The following is a 23545-nucleotide window of genomic DNA, read 5'->3' as shown; positions in this document are numbered from 1 at the left end:
GACCTACATCCAAGCACCATGGAGGCAGCCGGAGCAGGCACAGAGGACGAGTGCAACCCCACAAGCACCCCTGACGACCAACCCGTGACGTCGGGGACAGGGAAGGGCAAGGACAAGAAGGCGAGGAAGATGAAGTTCAGTCCGAAGGGCAACAAGATCATAGTCACGGATGTGATGGAACACCATCAACAACTCTTCGTCACCTCAACGTGTCATTGGGCACCAAAACTGGAACATGGCGGGACATCGTCAAAAAGGTGAATGCCGTCGGAGAGCACAAGCGGACAATGGACGAGGTCAAGAGGCGATGGAATGACATCAAGCGGAAGACCAAGGAGAAACTCTCCGCCAACCAGAAGGCAGCAATGCAGACTGGATGTGGGGGCCCAGTGCCACAGCTCGAGCTGGATGACATGGAGGAGTTGGTGTCGACAGTAATCAGTGTGGATACTGTGGCCGGAGTCGGGGGAACGGACACTGATCGACAGGACACAACACAACGGCTGCAGGGTGAGTGACCATCAGGTACTGGGGGGACGGGTGGAGATGGCCACGAGTGCACATGCACAATCAAGCATGGTCGAGTACACACCAACAATGACCCTGGCTCCCCGTACATACCCACAGACTGTCCCAATGTACAATGCCATGCTGTCAGAATGTCAACCTGTACCATGCGGCTACATACATGTGAACACATTTGCAATACACCATCTCCCCTTCACATCGCAGGGGCATTGTCAACACCTCCTGCAGAGCAGTCCCAGCCACTCTTCACTGATGACGAAGAGGACAACACCAGCATCGACATACAAGCCCTCCTAGATATCATTGACCTCATCCGCGACTCACCTCCAGGATCAGGGCAGCCCAGCTGCATTAAGGAGACCCCACTGACCCCCCAAACCACTCAGCAGGAGGCACGCACAGCCCTGGCACCCTCCCAAGTCCCCCAGGAACAACAAATGGCCTTCCAATGCTGTGTGCTGGAGGGCCAGAGGGAGACGGCTGAGCAGGTGCGGGTGGGGTTCAAACTCATGGCTGCCAAACTGCACGCCATCCTTGGGTGTCTATGTCCACCTCATGGTCTCCAACGAGCCCTGACTGACATAGCTGGGGTCATGATTCAGAGAGTAGAACAGCTGTCCACCTAGAGTGGCTCCAGCAATACCAGCCGTGAGCTGGCACACAGGCGGAGGCTCATGGAGGACATGGTACGTATGGAGGCGGAAAGGATGGCAGCCACCGCTGCACATCATCGAAATGTAGCTGGGATCAGCCGCGGCCCGTGGAGGGAGTTCCGTGGGGCGGTAAGGCGGGGCGGGGGAGGGGCAGGGTGGGGGGTTCTAAAAACCGGAATATGGATAATTGCAGGTAAGTAAACAATTAAATAAATAAAATGAATTTCGTAGCGCGCGCTGCATCGCATTTTGCGATGCAGCGCGCGCTACGAAATTCGTTTTATTTATTTAATTGTTTACTTACCTGCAATTATCCATATTCCAGTTTTTAGAAACCCCCACCCTGCCCCTCCCCCGTCCCGCCTTACCGCCCCATGGTACTCCCTCCACGGGCCGCGGCTGGCTGGGATCTATCATGCCCTGCAGACCTCCATCATGGCATTGCTGCCACAAGGCATGGCGCTGATGAATGCTGCTGCCCCCACACCATCCACATCCCGCACCCTTATGTGTCAGTGCCTCGCAGTGTGGCAGACGTATCCACTCAGGCTCCTGATGTGTCAGTGGCACACAGTGCCGCAGCTGGTACTGCAACACCCACGGGGTGGGCAGGGCACACATCCGGGGATGAGGACGTGGATGGGTTTGTGATCAGGAGGCACTAGCATTCATTTCCACCACCTGGCCTGTTTCTGCTTGGTGCCGCACATGGCCTCATGACCTTCCACTGACCCCGATACACTCTGATGCACTCACCTTGGACAGCAACATGGACTGCCACATCCTGTTCGATGACCAATGACACGGCGGACAGACTGTGGACCGTACCCTTCCTGTTCCGCAGTAAATGTCATCCCCGGATGGACTCTGGCTGGCACTCCACGGGCCCATATTGTGTAGTGTGCTCGGCATTGCCCTGTACCGCTCCAGCTTCAGATCTGCACTGGATGTGCAAAAGAACATCCAGTGACGCACTGCTGTGTCATGTCCTTCATCTTTCATGTATGAATGTGTGGATGAATGTAGGGACAGTGATTTCTCTGCGTCAATGATGCTCATCCTGTGGGATGCCAGTCAGAGTTTGCCACGTTGCATATTGTGTAGTGGGTCCCGTGAACACTACAACAGGGACACACGCATCAGTCACTTCCTTGTCCGGACATGGACTGGCCAATGCCCCGAGCTCACGAGTCATTGTGGCAAGCCCTGCGCTGGTCCGGCATACGGCAGGCCAGACCACTCCGATGACGCACCGAGGGGGGTCCATCATTGCTACCCATCGCAGGCATACGCGCTGGTGGTGTGCAGGTCACTGGTATAGTCATCAGCATGTCACAGCCACTCCATGAGGGCAGGTTTGCACACACATCACACCCATCCGGCACAGGCGTCACTGGCCATGTGACTCCGCCAACATAAGGGGCCGACGACGTCACATTCCCCTCTTCTGGTGGTGACTGGATGACAGCCTCTGCACGCTTCTCATTCATAAAGAGCTCATGAGTTGTTGTGCACAGGGTTGGTGGCATCCGAGGCCTGGCGCATGACACGGGCCTACCGCCACATGCCACTGACTGGGCTTGCACAGGGTTAGTGGCACCCGAGGCCTTTCCAGCCGGCACGGCCCTACCACCATGTGGTGACTGGTCTTGCACAGGGTTAGTGGCACTAGGAGCATTGCGGCTAGCACAGGCACCCTGCCATGGGACTGTGACTGTGACTTTGGATGCACTGAGTCAGTGGCACCTTAAGCTGCTGAGCGGGTGTGCAGCCTGCGATTATGCCCCGTCCTGGCGGTCCGGACAGCTCAGGTTTAGTGTGCCCTGCTGGATCGCAGTGTAGGCCAGAGCCAGTGGGCAGCACAGGCCTACCGCCGCCATGTGGTGTCGCTTCCAGGATCCCAGAGTTAGTGGCACCCATTGGGCTGAGCGGGTGTGCAGGCTGCGATGGTGTCGCATGCACTGGTATGTCCTCTGCCATGGAGTAATCAAGACCCAGCACCAAACGTGAGACCTGTTGGCCTGCGGAGCATGACTGCATGGTGTTGAGGGTGCCATGTCCGTGGCCCTGGGCTTGTGGCTTGCAGCGGCATGTGGTGGGACCTCCCGTCTACGTGCCGGTGGTGGAAGGTGAGCAGTAAGGCCTGGGTGTGCATGGGCGGGCACGTTCCGATGGGCGGCGAGAGGGGTTGGGGTGCCTCTGCCTGGGTGTGCATGGGCGGGCAGGTGATGTTGTCTTGTGCAGGTGTGTGTACTGTACCAGTCATGTATCTGGACTCTGTTTCAGCTAACGGCTCTGACTCAGATGTGTGACCTGGTGAACTGCGATACATACTGGCAAGTGGGTGGAGACACACTGGTGGCAGCAGGTGAGCAGTGTGGCCTGGGTGTGCAGGGGCAGCACTCTCTCTCTCCCCCCTCTCTTCTTCTCTTTCTCCCCCTCTCTTCTTATCTCTCTCTCTGTCTCCCCCCTCTTCTTCTCTCTCTCTCTCTCTCTCTCTCTCTCTCTCTCCCCCTCTTCTTCTCTCACTCTCTCTTTCTCTCTCCCTCTCTCTTCTTCTCTCTCTCTCTCTCTCTCTTTCTCCCTCTCCTCATCTCTCTCTCTCTCCCTTCTCTTAATCTCTCTCTCCCCTCTCTTCTTCTCTCTCTCTCTCTCTCTCCCCCCCCTCTCTTCCCTCTTTCTATCCCCCTCTCTTCTCTCTCTCTCTCTCTCTCTCACACCCTCTCGTCTTCTCTCTCTCTCTCCCCCTCTCTTCTTCTCTCTCTCCCCCTCTCTTCCTCTCTCTCCATCGCTCTCTCTGTCCTTTGCTGTGCGCCGGACACACCTTCTCATCATGTTTTTTGTCTTGCAGGCTGGGTCCTACGGATTGTCCCGAGGGGAGTGGCCATGTGTCTTCATTTCATTTCAGTGTTCATTTTAATAAAGTTTAATTTGTTGCTTCGAAAGTAAATGTGTGCTGCTCATTTCTGTGTCGACACATGCATGTCACCAGTTGTGATTGTGCGACGTCAGGTGAATTATTTTTGTGCATGTTTAGGTGTAGCTGATGTGGCATGTCTATGGTCGGGGTGCCAGGGAGGGGTGGTCCTGGGGGTGGTGTTGGTGGGTGTTGTGGCCCTCTTGGGTGTCCGGGCCGCATGATGGTTGGCTCCATGGCATCTGTTGCCCTTCCGATGTGGCCCTGGGCTGTGCTCCCTTTTGTTGTGCAGGCTGCTGTCCGACTTTACACCAGGTCAGAGCAGGTGTAGATTTCCTGGTTCTAACGTGCCTTATCGCCTGTTTTGTGTTTTCATCGCAGTTCTTTCTGGCCGTTGTGAATGTTGAGGTGTGATGTTGTTGCGGCTTTTGGCACGGGAACGCCCACTCTGCATCTCATTAGCGATAGTTGTGGGGGGCCTCTGTGGCGATGTTTTTTGCGGCTGCTATCGCGGGTAAACTGGGGCTGTGGGCTGTTAACACCAGCTTGTGAATGTGGCGATAGATTTATCTCAACTTTGGCTGTGATAAAGTGCAGTTGACTCGGCGATAGGTTCTTGTGAATATGCCCCTTAGACTTTTGTGTTGGTTTACGATTGTTTGCAATTCTCAATGGTATTTAACTAGTAGTATCTTTACGACTGAGGAATCTTACCAAATAAAAAGACTGCTCTAACGTTTTACCTGAGCAGATTGCGCAGTCGTAAAATATACTAATAGTAAAATACCTTTGTGAATACCAAACATTCATGAACTTACACAAAAGTGTAACCTTTCCTTTGTGAATCAGGCCCTTTATGCACATCATAAAAAACGCTGACAGAGCAGACTGCAGTAAAACCCTGTCAGCAATGTTAGAAATGTGTGAGGCATCAGGAAAATCATATTTCGGGCAGATTTACAAGCCTCCTGTGCCACCAGGTGGCACAGGGGGCTCCTCCATATTTACAAGGACAGGAAAAGCCACCCTGCCTGACTTTTCCTCTTCTTGTAAATACGGCCCCTTCACACGCAGCACTTTGCTTGAAAGGGGCGTTCCATGGGTGTTGCTGTGGGTGTTCCCAAGCAACACCCATGGAACAAGACACATCTCCAGATTTATGAGAAATCATAAATCTGGAAATGCGTCTGAATGCTACGCCACCTGGCGTAGCAAGGCACAACGAGGAAAAATGTTTTCATTTCTCCTAGTTTTTTTTCCTCTTTCAATGCGTGCTGTATTCTACAGCAATGCACAACAATAGGGCAACCCACTAAACCCCAAGGGATTGGGTATGTTAACTAGACACAAGAATAAACCTTGAGGATTTATTTAACTTATTTTTATCAATTAAATCGTCACCGAAGTGAGCATTATTTAGAAGAACTCAGACAAGACCACAATTCATTATTTTGTGTTCTTTTTATATCAAAAATAAATCTTTTTTTGTAATGTTTCAACACTTTTCATTAATCAGGTATAGAAACTACATTCAATTTCATCATTGGCAACCTAAACCACTGTCTTCTTTCACAATTTAGGCAGTAGTCATTGACACTTTTACACACATATGCACCTAGCACAGTTGGTCATATGACATTAAACCAATTTCCACATTTATAATGTATGTAACACAACACATGAAAATTATTTTTGTTGAAGAAGTGTCACAGCGTCGACGTTTCGGTCTCTTAACCTTCAATTTCTGAGACCATCATCAGGACTCTAGTTGCACTTTGTATCTATCATAGAAATATACATAAATTACTAACATTTACAATCATCTGAGCTTGTCAATTATTATTGTCACTACACTGAAGGAAAGCAGATGTCTCCCATTGTGACCACCCAATCAAAATGCAATGAAATAAAATAAACTAAATAAACGTGTCAGTACACCTAGTGACCCAAAAACGCCAACTGAGTACCACCAAACAAGTGCCATAAATCAACTATAAAGTGTATAGTTTCAACCACTGAAATGACTACCAAAAAACAACAAAGTCTCCCTTTATCAGAGCTAGGTACACTTACTTAAACTTTCATGTGAAGCCATAGGCTCACGTAATCCAATTCTATATGAGAGTGCTCAATCTACAACGGAAACAGAAGCGAAATCCTAAGTCACTTCAAGGGACCTATTTCTACAAGAAATTAAGTAAACATGCTAACTGCCAGTACTCACATATAGCGACAACCTTCGTCTGCGCTTATGTATTCTGAAACAGATTAAATCGAGTCAAATAAAAACGAGTCACATAAAAATCAACATCTACTCTTATATGGAGGTTGTAAAGCCCTCCCAAGACAAGCGCTTACTTAATCTCCACAAACCCCCGGGAAGACCTATTGTGGCTGGCTGCCAATCCATTTTACAACCTCTAGCCGAATATACAGATTTCTTCATCAAACCTTTTGTAGTGTTGACAAAATCTTACACAAGAGATAGTACACAAGTGATTGTGGACGTGGAGGGACAAGCTTTTGATAAATATCACAATATCCTCGTGACGATGGATATTGAAAGCTTGTACACTAACATACCCCAATGCGAGGCTCTAGAGGTGATTAACAGTGTATTAGAACAGAGAGCCCGCCCACACCAGGTTCCATCAGATTTCATCGTCAAATGTGCAAGAATTGCATTGGAACAGAATTATTTCATTTTCAATGGCGATTTTTATGTCCAAGTGAAGGGAGTCGCTATGGGCGCAATTTTTGCTCCTGATATAGCGAATTTGTATGTAGCCGCATTTGAAGAAAATGTGATCTATAATAACAACCCTTTTGAGAAAGAGATAAAGAAATATCTCCGTTACATTGATGACGTATTCTTAATATGGGAGGGTTCCGCTGACAGATTACATGAATTCCTGTCCTGGCTCAACCAACAGAATAATCACCTCAAATTTACTATGGACTATGATGTACAGGCAGTCAATTTCCTGGATTTACGAATCTGGAATGATGACGGCAACTTGTCTACCAGTTTGTTCACTAAACCGACAGCAAGGAATACATTGCTTAAGTATTCCAGTCATCACCCACGGAACTTACGAGATAACCTCCCGTTTGGCCAGTTCCTTCGCATCAAACGGAACTGTACCAAACGGGAGGATTATTTCAGAGAGGCCAAAGTCTTACAGTACAAGTTGGGGATGAAAGGCTACCCATATAGACTTGTCAAACGTTCTCTCAAAAGAGCGTGGTACTATGATCGACAAGCACTATTGGAAACAAAGAACAAATTGGTATCCGCACAAGATGTTATTACCTGTGTCACAACTTTTGGAACTGAGTCCAATTCTATCAAGAAGATAGTTACCAAAAATTGGCATCTGATTCAAAAGGTAGAACCCCAGCTGGCAACACCTCGTTTTGCATTCAAAAGAGGAAAGAATCTAAAAGATTCTCTTGTCAAGGCATACAAAGAATCAGCTCCCACCACTCTGACCAATCTATGGGGACTTCCCCCCATAATGGGCCACCACCCCTGTGGACATTGCGCAGCTTGTCCTACAACATCAGTGGTAAAATCCTGTGTCTTAAATGGAAAACAGTGGACATTACGACAGCATACAAACTGTCTTACCAGGAACGTGATCTACTGTATAGAATGCCCCTGTGCCCTTTATTATATAGGCAAAACCACACAGGAAGTGAAAAAACGGATAATCCAACATCAATCTCGGATTAGGTGCAAGATTACAACAGCACCCATGGTGGAACACTACATAGAAAAGGGACACTCCCCTGTTGATATGAAGTGGTTTGTGTTAGAAAATGTAAAAAACACGAAACGTAGACAAAATGTAGATCGTCTCCTTACATTGAAGGAAAACAGGTGGATCTGGTCGGCCAAAACTGTTGAGCAGGGATTGAACTCTTTTATTGAATGGCAAACTTTAGCCACTTTATAACTTTTCTGTTTTGATCTGGATTGGGAGCCATTATTTTGAATCTCGACTACTATGTGTTTATGTGGAGTTTTCAAGTCAATTACTAGATCAGGATAGAGTCTGTCAGCTTATATATATACTTATATATATGTATACGACCATGGCTTATAAACATTCTCGTTCTAAGATTGGTTCCTAATTGTGGCATCGAGATCAGTGAATTGTGCAATTTAGAACACTTCATGTGCTCGACGACAAGGTCATGCCTTATCGGTAGACCCTATTTATTAATGGCCGATCGCTTACTCTTTGTATTAGATTGACTCCTATAACGTGTTGCGAGTCTAGAGTATAGCATATACGTTTAAGATTGCTACATAGAATGACGCTACAACCACCCCTTCCTTCTGATGACATTTAACATTTCTGACATTAAGTTTTGGATGCGACTGTCACTATTTGTGTATACAGTTGGTTTGTTTATCATACTCATAACAGAGAAGTGTATGAAGCTATATAGTAGACGACTCCGTTCTAAGATGGCCGCCACAAGTTACATCTAGCTGAGGTGGCTTTCGATGGCTGCTTACGCTTAAATAGCTCTCACATGTGGAGGTCGTGGCTTCTCGGATTTGTTGGGCGAGCGGTACGAAGAGAGCTGACTCTGTGGAGATTAAGTAAGCGCTTGTCTTGGGAGGGCTTTACAACCTCCATAGAAGAGTAGATGTTGATTTTTATGTGACTCGTTTTTATTTGACTCGATTTAATCTGTTTCAGAATACATAAGCGCAGACGAAGGTTGTCGCTATATGTGAGTACTGGCAGTTAGCATGTTTACTTAATTTCTTGTAGAAATAGGTCCCTTGAAGTGACTTAGGATTTCGCTTCTGTTTCCGTTGTAGATTGAGCACTCTCATATAGAATTGGATTACGTGAGCCTATGGCTTCACATGAAAGTTTAAGTAAGTGTACCTAGCTCTGATAAAGGGAGACTTTGTTGTTTTTTGGTAGTCATTTCAGTGGTTGAAACTATACACTTTATAGTTGATTTATGGCACTTGTTTGGTGGTACTCAGTTGGCGTTTTTGGGTCACTAGGTGTACTGACACGTTTATTTAGTTTATTTTATTTCATTGCATTTTGATTGGGTGGTCACAATGGGAGACATCTGCTTTCCTTCAGTGTAGTGACAATAATAATTGACAAGCTCAGATGATTGTAAATGTTAGTAATTTATGTATATTTCTATGATAGATACAAAGTGCAACTAGAGTCCTGATGATGGTCTCAGAAATTGAAGGTTAAGAGACCGAAACGTCGACGCTGTGACACTTCTTCAACAAAAATAATTTTCATGTGTTGTGTTACATACATTATGAATGTGGAAATTGGTTTAATGTCATATGACCAACTGTGCTAGGTGCATATGTGTGTAAAAGTGTCAATGACTACTGCCTAAATTGTGAAAGAAGACAGTGGTTTAGGTTGCCAATGATGAAATTGAATGTAGTTTCTATACCTGATTAATGAAAAGTGTTGAAACATTACAAAAAAAGATTTATTTTTGATATAAAAAGAACACAAAATAATGAATTGTGGTCTTGTCTGAGTTCTTCTAAATAGTATTCTACAGCACGCATTGAAAGACGAAAATGCCTGTAGTGATTGTTTTTGTGCAGGAAGGGGCACCTTCCTGCACAAAAACAATCTCCCCACAACGCAGGCATCCTTGCAACATGGGGAAGCACAGAGATGCAACATATTCTTGTAAATATGTTGCATCCCTGTGCTTTGGAAGTGCCGCAGCGTGGCGCAGCCAAAGGGCTTGCGGTGCCATGCTGCGGCACTTCCATGTAGATCTGCCCCTTTGTGTTTTTGCGTCATATTTCTATTTCTATTTCTTTTTTTGTTGTTTTTTTTTTGCTGTGCAAACAGACAAGTGAATTAAACCTAGGGCCAGAACTCACTGCTCCTAATTATACTTCTTATACATGATACTCCATCTGCTACATGGACATTTACCAACATTTCCACATTGTAAGGGGTCAGGTCTAAATACAATGTTTAAAGAGTGCATTACAGTGCATTCAAGTTCATATACTGGATTTAAAAATAGTTTAACTCTGTCAGTGTGCATTGCGGCTTCCTCTTTAAGACAAGAATCACACGCAGCTGTTGAACGGAAGACTAACACCTGAATAGGATACCACAGGGAGGCTGTGATGATTGCCAATCACACGGTTGGCTAATACCGCCAAAAACCTGAGATGAGACATCAGGACATGAAATGTGACTAATTATTTTCAACTGAAACGAGTCAAGTCCACACAAGATAAATAGAATGACAAGTCTAAATTAATATGTTTAAGTCATAAATCAAAGTTCTTACTCATTTAAGAACCCATAAGAGACCAGCCACTGAGGGACACGCTTACCACAAAAGGATTTATATTTCGGTTTCCCCCTTGATCAGAGTATCATCAAGCTGTACAAAATCATTACCTTCAGGGTACAGCAGAGCACTGAATCTGCTGTTTAGCTCCATTGGATTGTTTCTGCTTTGAGATTGACAGTAAGTATTATTTTAACAAGCACATGCCCATGAGCGGTGCAATTTGTTCTGCACTGCCTTTGATATTGTCAGTAGATTTGTTGTCTTGATAACTAGGACTCCAGTGCCCTGAGGGTCTTCTTTGGAAAATTATAACATTAAGATTGACTTTTGCTCGGAAGTTTCCATCACTGGCCTCAACATCGAAGAAACCCTTTCGCCTTCTTGCTTTGTGTAATCAGGCAATGTTGCAAGCTCATTATGTTGCTTTTCAATTTTTATAATTAATTTTTCATGACTATTAGTTTCCAATTTAGTTTACTGAAGTACATTCCGCTTGTTACCCTCCTGCTCGCAGCTAAAATTCACGGTAGCTTGGTAGAAATGGAAGCAGCACTCGAGATATGCTCACCTAATTAATCTATTGGTAAATATATACTAAATCTGCTTGTTCTATGTGGAGCTAAGACGCCCAAAAAGATAATAAATAAAGACAATTATAATAAGTATATAAGCCATGCAGTGGAAGTAAGTGTGGCTCAATGAATCATTATATTTGTGGAAGCAATGTACTAATAAACCTGCATTTTTTTGTCAATCTATTAAGAACCCAATGCTCACCATGTACTGCTTCCTTCTGAGATAACCTGGAATGTAAATACTGATAAATACATACATATATATATTCACTGAAAAAAACAAAGGTTTCAGGGGCGTTATAGTTAGGAATTGGCATTTAAAAAACCTTAGAAATTCACTGAAAAACCCATAGGTTTCAGGGGTGTCATAGTTAGCTGGACATTTCACTTGTACAAAACCCTAGAAATTCCCCTGTTATAGTTAGTTCAGCTAACTATAACTCGCGCCCACGCAATGCACTGCTGATGACGTCACATATTACATCACTCATGATATGGTCAGTGACATCACTGATGACATCACTGATGACATCTCAAATGACATCACTGATGACATCACTGATGACGTCATCCATGTGATAAATTAGTGCATCTTCTCACACCCTAATATAACCTTTGATACACCGACTCAAAATTTCAGACGGCCATTTTGAAAACCATAGATACTCCAATACCAATAACTACACACCCACTCATTGACTCTTAGATCTACATACATCTCCACTCACTCACCTGTACAGTCACTCATACTTACAGTCACTCTGTGCATTTATACACCTATATAAACACTCACACACCGCCAATCATCAATTGATGTACTGACACATCTAGTCAGTCATGCAAATAATTAATCACAGTCCAATTAACTCACCTATACAGTTAAACACACTCAAGTTCACTTACTCATAAAAATACTAACAAATTCTGTGTCTTCCTGCAGAAAAACAAACAGCACATGACACAGATAGCCTTGCACTATGGTGCATACAGCCACTCCCAAAATCACACACTCTCACATATAGATAGTTATATACACTTACACACATATACACTGCGTTTCACATATGTAGTTACTGACACATGTACAACTGAGATATACATTCAATCACTAACACACCCATACATACACTCACCCAACCATACAGTCCATCACAGATGCACTCTTAAAACCATGCACCCACTGAATCACCCACTCACACATCTAGTCACAGAGTCACACATACCCTCCCCACACAAACACTCAGGCACCTATACATATACTCAGACAACCAATCAGTAACCCATATAGACACTCATATAGCTATTCACAAAACCATGCAGCCACTTATACACCAACACACAGACACATACAGACATTCACACAGTTTAGTCACTAGTCTGCAGTAAGATACATTTAATGACTCACTTATAGAGTCAGTTACGCACCTAGAAAATCATCCATTCACACACTTGTACACCCACTTATTTTTCAACAGTCCTTTCCCTATATATATTAAACATATTAAAACTGTTCAGAAACACATACTCAATGGATGATGTCATCAGTGATGTAATTTGAGATGTCTTCAGTGATGTCATCAGTGATGTCACTGAACATGTCATGAGTGATGTAATATGTGACGTCATCAGCAGTGCATTGCGGGGGCGCGAGTTATAGTTAGCTGAACTAACTATAACAGGGGAATTTCTAGGGTTTTGTACGAGGGAAATGTCCAGCTAACTATAACGCCCCTGAAACCTATGGTTTTTTCAGTGAATTTCAAAGGTTTTTTAAATGCTAATTCCTATCTATACCTTATCTCTCAAGTTATCATGAAAAGCCTTCTTTATTAAAAGTAGGGTGCACATTAGTTTTGTGGAAAAGCATCTTTGTGATTGGTTCAGAAAAAGCAGTTTCAACGTGGAGTACATAATATTATTATTATTATTATTATTTATTTTTATAGAGCGCGTAGTCACCCGTAAGTATCCCAGCGCTAAGATCAGTACAACTGGGGATTCTGCGGAGCCAGGGAGGGGGGTCAGTTAAGGGAAAAGGTGGGTTTTCAATTGCTTCCTAAACCGTAGGTAATTAGGTTCAGTTCTCAGGAGGTGAGGTAGGGCGTTCCAGAGACGTGCGGTGTGAACCAAGAAGCGTCTTCCTCCTGTTCGTGCCTTCTTCACTCTGGGAGTGACGATAAGATGTTCCTGATCGGAACGGAGGGATCTAGGAGCTTTGTAGGGTTTGATAAATTTTTCCAGGCTTGGGGGGCCATTGTTTTGAAGCAGTCTATGTGCCAGGCAGAGGGCCTTGAACATCACACGTTCTCTCACCGGTAGCCAGTGGAGACCCTTCAGAGCTGGTTTGACCGAAGCTCTGGCAGGGGTGTTAGTGAGGATCCGGGCAGCTGCATTTTGGACCCTTTGTAGTTTGTTCATGGTTGCCTCTGGGGCCCCTAAGTAGATGGAATTACTAAAGTCATATCATATCATATCATAGGATAAAATTTGCTCAGCTCAACCACACCTGCTACTTGCATTTGGAAGGCACTGTTCGAACTTAAAACAATCGTTAACTTTTAACCTGCACGTGTCGTTAAATGTTCAAGAAAATGTTACAAAAAAATATTGTAAAGTTGTAAAAAATTGATGAACTTTTAACCTGTACGTATTGTAGAATGTTCTAGAAAGTGTATTGATAGAATACGTTGCACTTCTGACTTCTATGTGTTGTTGAATATTAAAAAAAACCCAGTTCATATGGAAAATTAAAAAGAAACCAATAGAGAAGTTTTGAAACCTAAAAGAATCAAGGAACTATTCTAATTTATTCTTTACATGTATTTATGTGTGCAGCAACAAAATTATAGACACAACAGCACTAGGAAGAGGAAGGAGCAGGGAGTGGGGGGACGGGGGGAGATGGGCAGAATGGCACACATGCAAAATTAAGTACCGCACAACTATAGACAAACAATGGCCAAAATGAAACACACTAACAAGGAGCACAAGTCACACAACCCGCCAACATCACACCACTGAACGAGCATAGAAGTGAAAACCACACTGTATTCATACAGGATGTGTACAAAGGCCAGTCGTTGGAGTTGTGGGATGACTGCTACTGTGGTCATCATGGATGAGACACCCATCATGTGGCACATGGTCGAGTTCACTGTGTGTTATGCTGCCAAACGGCTATTCTCCCTCCCACGAGCCCCCACACTTTTGTACAGTGCACTGTTGTATCTTGTACACTCGTACGGCACACCATTGTAATGCCTATTTGTGCATGTCCTGCTACATTCCAACTACAACATCACAGTGCTGTTTGGAGGTGGTGCATGCCCCTTTACAACATCGACTGCTGTGGCTCTTGAAACAGGCCACACCAGAACACAGAGACACACTTACCGCACTTCCTGTACACGGACATGTCCGAGACACCCCGTTCCCCTTGCCGGATAGGCTCACCCCTCCACTGACTTGTGAACCCCAGACCAGCACATGCAAGTTGTGCATGCAGGAGGATGCGTGCGTAGCTACACATTCAGGCTCACTGCCAACGCTGAGGTGACAGCACACTGTGATGTTGCAGGGCTCGTGCCTATCATGCTAAGACAATGACCACAGGGACACACTTACTAAGATGTGGGTTTAGGGGGCATTGGTGGTCCTGGAGTTGTTGAGATAAGTCTTCTGGCCCTCCTGGGTATCCCTGTATCATGCTCATTGACTCTATGGCACCTGTGGGTGTTCTGGTGTGGCTCTTGGCTGTGTTCCCTTTCATGGTGCAGGTAGTTGTCCTGCTTAACACCAGCAGAAAGCAGGTGTAAAATCCCTGGTGCTAACGTGTCTTATCGCCGGAATTTGTTTCGCATTGCAATTGGTGTGAAAGTTGTGATGTGATTTTTTTTCTTGTGCAGAACAATATACGAACTGAGCAGTGTATCTCGTTAAGATCCAGCACCTGACGCACTATTCCCAATCAATATAAATACAATGAGATTTCTTAATAGATTTTGTGTGTACACTGTAAGTGCAGCCAATACCTCAGTGCAATACAATGCAGGATTTTAGTATTTAGAATAAATCGGAAAGGTGCACCTCGTGTCTTTTTGCATGGGAACAGCTACTCTCCATTTCATTATCAGCAATTTAACGGAAGCAAAGTTGAGATAAATCTAACACACTATTCAGAAGATGGTGCAAACTGAAGATATCACCAGTATTCCAGCGATAAGTGCCCCAAAATTTAACACCATGGTGGACTCCATCAAATAACAGTAATAAGAACAAGAAAGAGTCACACAGCAGTTAAGAGAACAACCAAAAACATTATTAATTTTTTTTTCAAACTTTATTTTTTATAATAATAAATATATAAACGATAAACTATTTTCAAACTTTATTTTTTTATTAACATAAATATAAACAATAAACTAATAAACAAAATGTAACAACAATAATACAAAACAACAAGGCGGAACACTCCTGTGGGAACCCCGGATGTCGACGACAGACCTGGAAAATCAGAAAGATTGTTAAAAAAAAACCAACATGGTATTCTCAACAAAATACCACAAGAAAAAAATCACAGATATATAAAATGTATAAAGGTAACAAAATTTTATAAGTTTAACTTAGAAAAACTGTAAATGTTGGCGCTTTAAAATATTTACCGAATCTGAGGATTTTTTTTTGCAGAAGGCACCACGCACACAACGTTTTTCTTCAGTGGTGAAGAAATTTTTAACTTTTTCCAAGGGGCAAACAAAGACCAATGCCACCTTCTTCATTCGCAAGATTTGCCAAAGAGTTCTGTTACGAGGGGATCCTAACAAAAAATACTTGTGCGGCACGCATGTATGATGAAACACCTAAGGACCCTTCATCCAAACAATCTTGCACGAGAAGAGTGCAAACAGATGAGAAACACTCCTGTTCTGTATCTGTAAAAAAGAATCACAAATAAATGTATATTAATAACTTTCAAATTTACACTATTCCATTACTGTACAAACACATTTTATATAAAAACTGACTAAGAAACTATAGCCCTGAACCACAAGTGTGACGATCATTAAAACACTACATGCATAGTTCATACTACTTTGAAGCAGTTCATGCCCTAAAGCCTACCTCACTAAAACTCTACATGCTAACTGACTAAATGATTACAGTACTAGAAGGAGACACACTGGGTGAGTGACAGGGTGTTTGCTAGAAGAGTATGAATACTAACTAGGGAATTGAAGGTGTGAAACAAAACTGTGTAGGTGATTAGAGGACTGCATCCATACTGCATATGCATTTAAAGCAGTCCATGTGCTAACTCCTGGCTCACTGCATGATTACTTGAGTACTGACTGAATGATTAGAGTACAGCAAGGAGAGTGCCTAGGTGAATTTTTAAGCACTAGGCTTTTCGCACAGGGAATGGATTAGTAATTGGTACTGAATGGGCTACTAGAGGAGTGCAAAGGCAGTGACAAGATGTTTGCTGGACTGTATGGATACTGACTAGGAAATTGAAAGTGTGAACGACAAGTGTCTAGGTGGTTAGAAGACTGCATGCATAGTGCATAGGGGTTTGAAGCAGTCCATGTGCTAAGGCCTGGCTCAGTGTATGAATACTTAGACACTGACTGAATGATTAGAGTACTGCAAAGATAGTATCTTGGTGAATTTATAAGTGTTTGGGTTTTAGCACAGTGAATGGATTAGTACATGGTGCTGAATGGGTCATTAGAGGATGCAAACGGAGTGACAGGGTATTTCGTGGAAGTGTATGGATACTGTCTAGGGAATTGAAGGTGAGAAAGACAATTGTGTAGGTGGTTAGAGGACTGCATGCATAGTGGATAAGGGTTTGAAGCAGTCCATAAACTAAGGCCTGGGTCACTGGATGAGTACTTGGGTACTGACTGAATGATTAGAGTACTGCAAGGAGAGTGCCTGGGTGAATTTATTAGGGTTTGGTGCAGTGAATGGATTAGTACATGATGCTGAATGGGTCACTAGAGGAGTGCAACGGGATGACAGGGTGTTTGCTGGAAGTGAACGGATACTGACTGGGGAATTGAAGGTGTGAAAGACAAGTGTGTAGATGGTTAGAGGACTGCATGCACAGTGGATAGGGGTTTGAAGAAGTCCATGTGCTAAGACCTGGCTCAGTGCATGAATACTTAGGCAGTGACTGAATCATTAGAGTACTGAAAAGAGAGTGTCTTGGTGAATTTATAAGTGTTTGGCTTTTAGCACAGTGAATGAATTAGTACATGCTGTTGAATGGGTCTCTAGAGAACTGCGAAGGAAGTGACAGGAAGTTTCCTGGAAGTGTATGGATATTGACTAGGGAATTGAAGGTGTAAAAGGCAAGTTTATAGTATGTTAGAACACTACATGCATACTGCATAGACATTTGAAGCAATCTATTTGGTACTTAGAAACTGACTACTTCTAGGACAGTGCTTAGGTAAAACTTTTAAATTTTCAGTTCTGCCACAGTGAACAGAATAGTACATGGTCCAGCACCTTAGTGTCAAATCCTGACTCCTTTTATCAATGCATAAGCAAAGACTAGCTTCTAATGCTACTAAAACTTGACAACATGAGAGGTTTTAAATCAGTTATCTGTCAGCAAATACACGATGTTACCAAATGATTCTCTCACAGTGGTTCTCAAATGCACACAGACTCACAGTGTGATTCTCGACAACAACCACTATACCTAGGAGTTTACCAAAAATATTCACTACTGTGGAACTGGTAAGGAAACTGCACACAATCTTCATATTTCAGGACTGCACTTGTATGTCAAAGCCTGGCTCATATAATCAAAGCATAAGCAAAGACTGGCTTCTAATGCTACTAAAACTTCACAACCTGACCGGTTTTAAAACAGGTATCTGTCAGCAAATACACAATGTTACCAAATGCTTCTCTCACAACCCTTACCCAAATGCACACAGACTCACAGTGTGATTTTAGACAATCAACACTATCCTAGGAGTTTACCAAAACTCATTCACTAGTCTGGAAGAGTTAATGGTACTGCACACAATCTACATATTTAAGTACACCACACCAGTGTCAAAGCATGACTCATTTAATCAATGCATAAGCAAAGACTGGATTCTAATCCTACTAAAACTTCACAACATGACAGGTTTTAAAACAGTTATCTGTCAGCAAATACATGATGTTAACAAATGCTTCTCTCACAGTGATCTCAAATACACACTAATTCACAGTGTGATTCTAGACAAGGACCACTATCCCTATGAGTTTACCAAAACTCATTCACTACAGTGCAAGTGGTAAGGGAACTGCACACAATCTACATATTTCACAACTGCAATTTACTGTCAATGCCTGACTCATATAATGAAAGCATAAGCCATAAATGTCTTCTAATGCTACTAAAACTTGACAACATGACATGTTTTACAACACTTATCTGTCAGCAAATACACAATGTTACCAAACACTTCTCTCACAGTGGTTTCCAAATGCACAAAGACTCACAATGTGATTCTAGACAAACAACACTATCCCTAGGAGTTTACCAAAACTCATTCACTACAGTGGAGGTGGTAAAGGAACTGCACACAATCTACATGTTTCACGACTACACTTTAATGTCAATGCCTGACTAATATAATCAACACATAAGCAAAGACTTGCTTCTAATGCTACTAAAACTTGACAACATGACAGGTTTTAAAACAGTTATCTGTCAGTAAATACACAATGTTACCAAATGCTTCTCTCACACTCCTTACCCAAATGCACACAGACTCACAGTGTGATTTTAGACAATCAACACTATCCTAGGACCTTACCAAAACTCATTCACTACTGTGGAAGGGGTAAGGGGACTGCACACAATCTACATATTTAAGTACAGCACATCAGTGTCAAATCATGACTCATTTAATCAACATATAAGCAAAGACTGGATTATAATGCTACTAAAACTTCACAACATGCCAGGTTTTAAAACAGTTATCTGTCAGCAAATACATGATGTTACCAAATAATTCTCTCACACTGATCCCAAATACACACTAACTCACAGTGTGATTCTAGACAACCACTACTATCCCTATGAGTTTACCAAAACTCATTCACTACAGTGCAAGTGGTAAGGGAACTGCACACAATCTACATATTTCACGACTGCAATTTACTGTCAATGCCTGACTCATTTAATGAAAGCATAAGCCATAACTGTCTTCTAATGCTACTAAAACTTAACAACATGACTGGTTTTAAAACAGTTTTCTGTCAGCAAATACACAATGTTACCAAATGCTTCTCTCACAACCCTTACCCAAATGCACACAGACTCACAGTGTGATTTTAGACAATCAACACTATCCTAGGAGTTTACCAAAACTCATTCACTAGTCTGGAAGAGTTAATGGTACTGAACACAATCTACATATTTAAGTACAGCACATCAGTGTCAAAGCATGACTCATTTAATCAACGCATAAGCAAAGACTGGATTCTAATGCTACTAAAACTTCACAACATGACAGGTTTTTAAAAAGTTATCTGTAAGCAAATACATGATATCACCAAATGCTTCTCTCACACTGATCCCAAATACACACTAACTCACACTGTGATTCTAGACATGCACCACTATCCCTAGGAGTTTACCAAAACTCATTCACTACAGTGCAACTGGTAAGGGAACTGCACACAATCTACATATTTCAGGACTGCACTTTTCTGTCAAAGCCTGACTCATTTAATCAAATCATAAGCCATAACTGTCTTCTAATGCTACTAAAACTTCAAAACATGACAAGTTAAAACAGTTATCTGTCAGCAAATACACGATGTTACCAAATGCTTCTCTCACAGTGGTTCCCAAATGCACACAGACTCACTGTGTGATTCTAGACAAACAACACTATCCCTTGCACTATACCAAAACACATTTCTTCATCTAGAAGTAGTACTACATTTTAGTATAGAAACATAACATAACTCATTTCACAAATTCATAAACAATGACTGGTTTCTAATTCTACCAAAATATAAAAACAGCACAGTTATCTGTCTACAAACAAATGAAAAACACAAATGCTTATCACAGAATGGTTTCTACATGCACACACATTGTAGAGAAAAAAAGTACTCCCTACACTTTAGCAGGAGAAATACATTAGTCTGATTAAAATCAAAATAGTCTACATACATCCCCTCACAATTAAATAACTCATCTTTCAAGTTCTTTTGTAGATTAAGAAGTATATCAATCACTCACCATATTTTCTTTTACAGAGTCTCTGCACTGTGCACCTCTCAGCAAAAGCAAAGAATGGAAAAGTTTCCCTTTCATTTTCCACACATATACATGTAAACATCAAATCGCAATCCTTCGCACATAAACTCAAAAACAAACACACAGTTCTATTGGTTAAACATTTCAACCCTTTCCAACTGAAATACATTTCAACCCTTCCCCCAATCTGCCTTCTACCTGTTACCATAGAAACAGGTCATGGAACACTGCACTGAGCTCACAGGTCACAAGTTCAGCACACAATGTTCCTATACAAGACAGGAAGTGTGCTTGACTTTTCAACATATCAGTTTATCATATATAATATTCCTTACAATCTGTTTTTGTTAACGAATAACAATCATACCTTTAAAAAACAGAAATATACACCCTACCTTTCAGTGTAGAAAGTTGTCATATAACCAATGATTTCTTGTTGTTTTTCAAAAAACGTTGCCGTGGATCCGCGCACCCACCGCGAGAGAATCTGTGCATCCAACGCGATAGGATACGCGCACCGTGCGCGCATTTCCCCGTTTTTTGTTTTTTTTAAAAAGGGGGCCCCAGGGGGTCCTTCTGGGACCCCCTAAGCACCACTAGAGGGTCAGAGTATTTCCACTCTGCCCCCTTTATATGTTTTACACACTTATTCCCCTTTCATCTTCAGCCTCGCTTCTACCGAGGCCGAAAATGGCCGCCAACAGTTCCTGGTTTAGAATGTAGAGAGACACTCGACAGCCAATTAGCAGTCAGCGCGCGATCGTGAGGGTGCGCGCTCAGTTCGGGGAGGGTGCGCTTACAGTGCGGGTACGGTCCGCTGATCCTCCGCGGCCATAGATATCACTAACTTTTTTACCCTAATTTTCTCAGGAACTACTGAACATATTCACACCATATATGCAAAAAGCACGAGTCCAAACTGAGGACTACCTCTTTGCCAAAATTGGTGTCATTCTGTTCAGCAGTTCGGGCTGTAGCTGCGACAACAGATCCTATGTTAAATTGCATGGGGAAAACGTGTTTTGGGATCACCCTTTTTTCTCAGCCCCCGCTTGACGGATCACCGCAAAACTTTCAGGGTAGGAGCGGAGCGGAGCTGGCCAAAAGTTTGGAAAATTTTGCAAAGGATTTGTCAACCGGCGCCAACATAATTCCAAATAGAATGTTGCGGATTTCCTATGGAAAATAGGTCCTAACTATAACTATCTACTGGCGAGCGCCAGTAGATAATATAAAAGTTATCCACTGATTGAAAATAAATTCAAGGCACTCTTCACAGTGAAAAGTATTGAGAAAGGCTGTAAACTTGAAACGTGTTGTCTTTGGTATCATGACAATAAATACTTTTCACCGTGACTACTGCCATGGTGTTTTTTTAAATCAGTGGATAACATAATTATGGGTCTCACAACCCATAAACGGCACCGGCGCCAATGGTGGAAGTGATTAACGTTCACTGTGTGTGTATATATATATATTCAGTGAAAAAACCATAGGTTTCACACACGTTATAGTTAGCTGGACATTTCACTCGTAAAAAACCTATGAAATTTTCCCGTTATAGTTAGTTAAGCTAACTATAACTCGCGCGCCCGCAATGCACTGCTGATGACGTCACATATTACATCACTCATGACATGGTCAGTGACATCACTCATGACATCACTGATGACATCTCAAATGACATCACTGATGACATCACTGATGACATCATCCAGTGAATGTGTGTTTTTCTGAAAATTAAATATGTTTTATATATGTATATCTCAAGGTCGATGGAAGAATAAATGGGTATATAAGTGTCTAAATGGATGATTTGTTTTTTAAAAATTGATTGTGTAACTGACTGATTAAGTGTATCTTAGTGAATACATGGCTTAGTGAGTAATGTTTAAATATGTAAATATCTGTATCAGTCTCTCACTTTGTGTATAAGTGGCTGCATGGGTTGGTGAGTAGCTACATGAGTGTCTATATAGGTTATTAGTTGGTTTTTTGAGTATCAGTGTCTATATGGTTCGGTGGGGGGTATTACGTAGTGCATAGGTGCATGAATGAGTGACTCACTGTTTGTATGTGTTGAAGACAGCATATGTGCAGGACTGTATGGGTGGATGAGTGTGTGTATGGGTGTGTTAGTGAGTGAATGGCTGTCTCAATATTGTCTTTATGAGTAACTACATATGTTTTAAACTAGTATATGTGACTATTGGTGTATATAAGTGAGTATATGTGAGAGTGAGAGATTGAAAGAGTTCCTGTATGAATAAGTATGTGTTTCTATAAGTGATTGTTTAAAAGACTAAGTATGTGTAAGTTTCTGTAGAAGTAAGTGTGGTGGTGTGTGTATAACTGTATATGCAAGTAAATGTATGTTTCTTTCTTTTTTTCATGAGTGACTATGTGTGTCAGTAACTCTGTGGATGAGTGGCATTGTGTAACAGGATGTATTGGTGTATGAGTACATATGATGTGTGAGTACACGAATGAGTGACTGTACAGGACTGTTGGTGAATGAGTGGATGTTTATGTGGTTCTTAGAATTATTGAAGAGGTTGTTGTAATTGGTATTGGTATGTCCATTTTTTTGAAAATTTCAGTCTCTATTTTTGAATGTGTGTATCAAAGGTTATATTAGGGTGAGAGGAGATCTGCCACTCCATCACATGGATGATGTCATCAGTGATGTCATCAGTGATGTCATTTGAGATGTCATCAGTGATGTCATGAGTGATGTCACTGACCATGTCATGAGTGATGTAATATGTGACGTCATCAGCAGTGCATTGCGGGCGCGCGAGTTATAGTTAGCTTAACTAACTATAACGGGAAAATTTCATTGTTTTTTTTTTTATTTTTTTATTTTATTTTATACAGGCAGCAATGGTACATTAATTAATTCAAGACATACTGATGAGCAAACAGAAACATTACAACAGGTTATTTCCTTTGACACAGCAAACACAAAACAGTAAAGAATAATATGCTGACCTGACAGACCCTTGCTTCCTGGGCATAATTTATCTTTGTCCATAATCCATATTACCGACCCATGTTCGCCACCTAAGACGGTAATTCTTCCATCATTGGCCCCCAGATTTTATGAGCCCTTGCCATCCCACTCCTACCCTTACATTTATATAGTATCAACTCTAAATTAAAAATATGATAAACTCTGGCATACCAAGCCTGGTATGTAGGAGGATCCGTGTCCTTCCACCTAGTGGTTAACAGTATACGATAAATAGCAGTTGCC

This window comes from Triturus cristatus, chromosome 8 (genome assembly GCF_964204655.1).
Source record: "Triturus cristatus chromosome 8, aTriCri1.1, whole genome shotgun sequence".
Lineage (NCBI taxonomy): Eukaryota > Metazoa > Chordata > Amphibia > Caudata > Salamandridae > Triturus > Triturus cristatus.
This window is presented reverse-complemented; position numbering follows the sequence as displayed.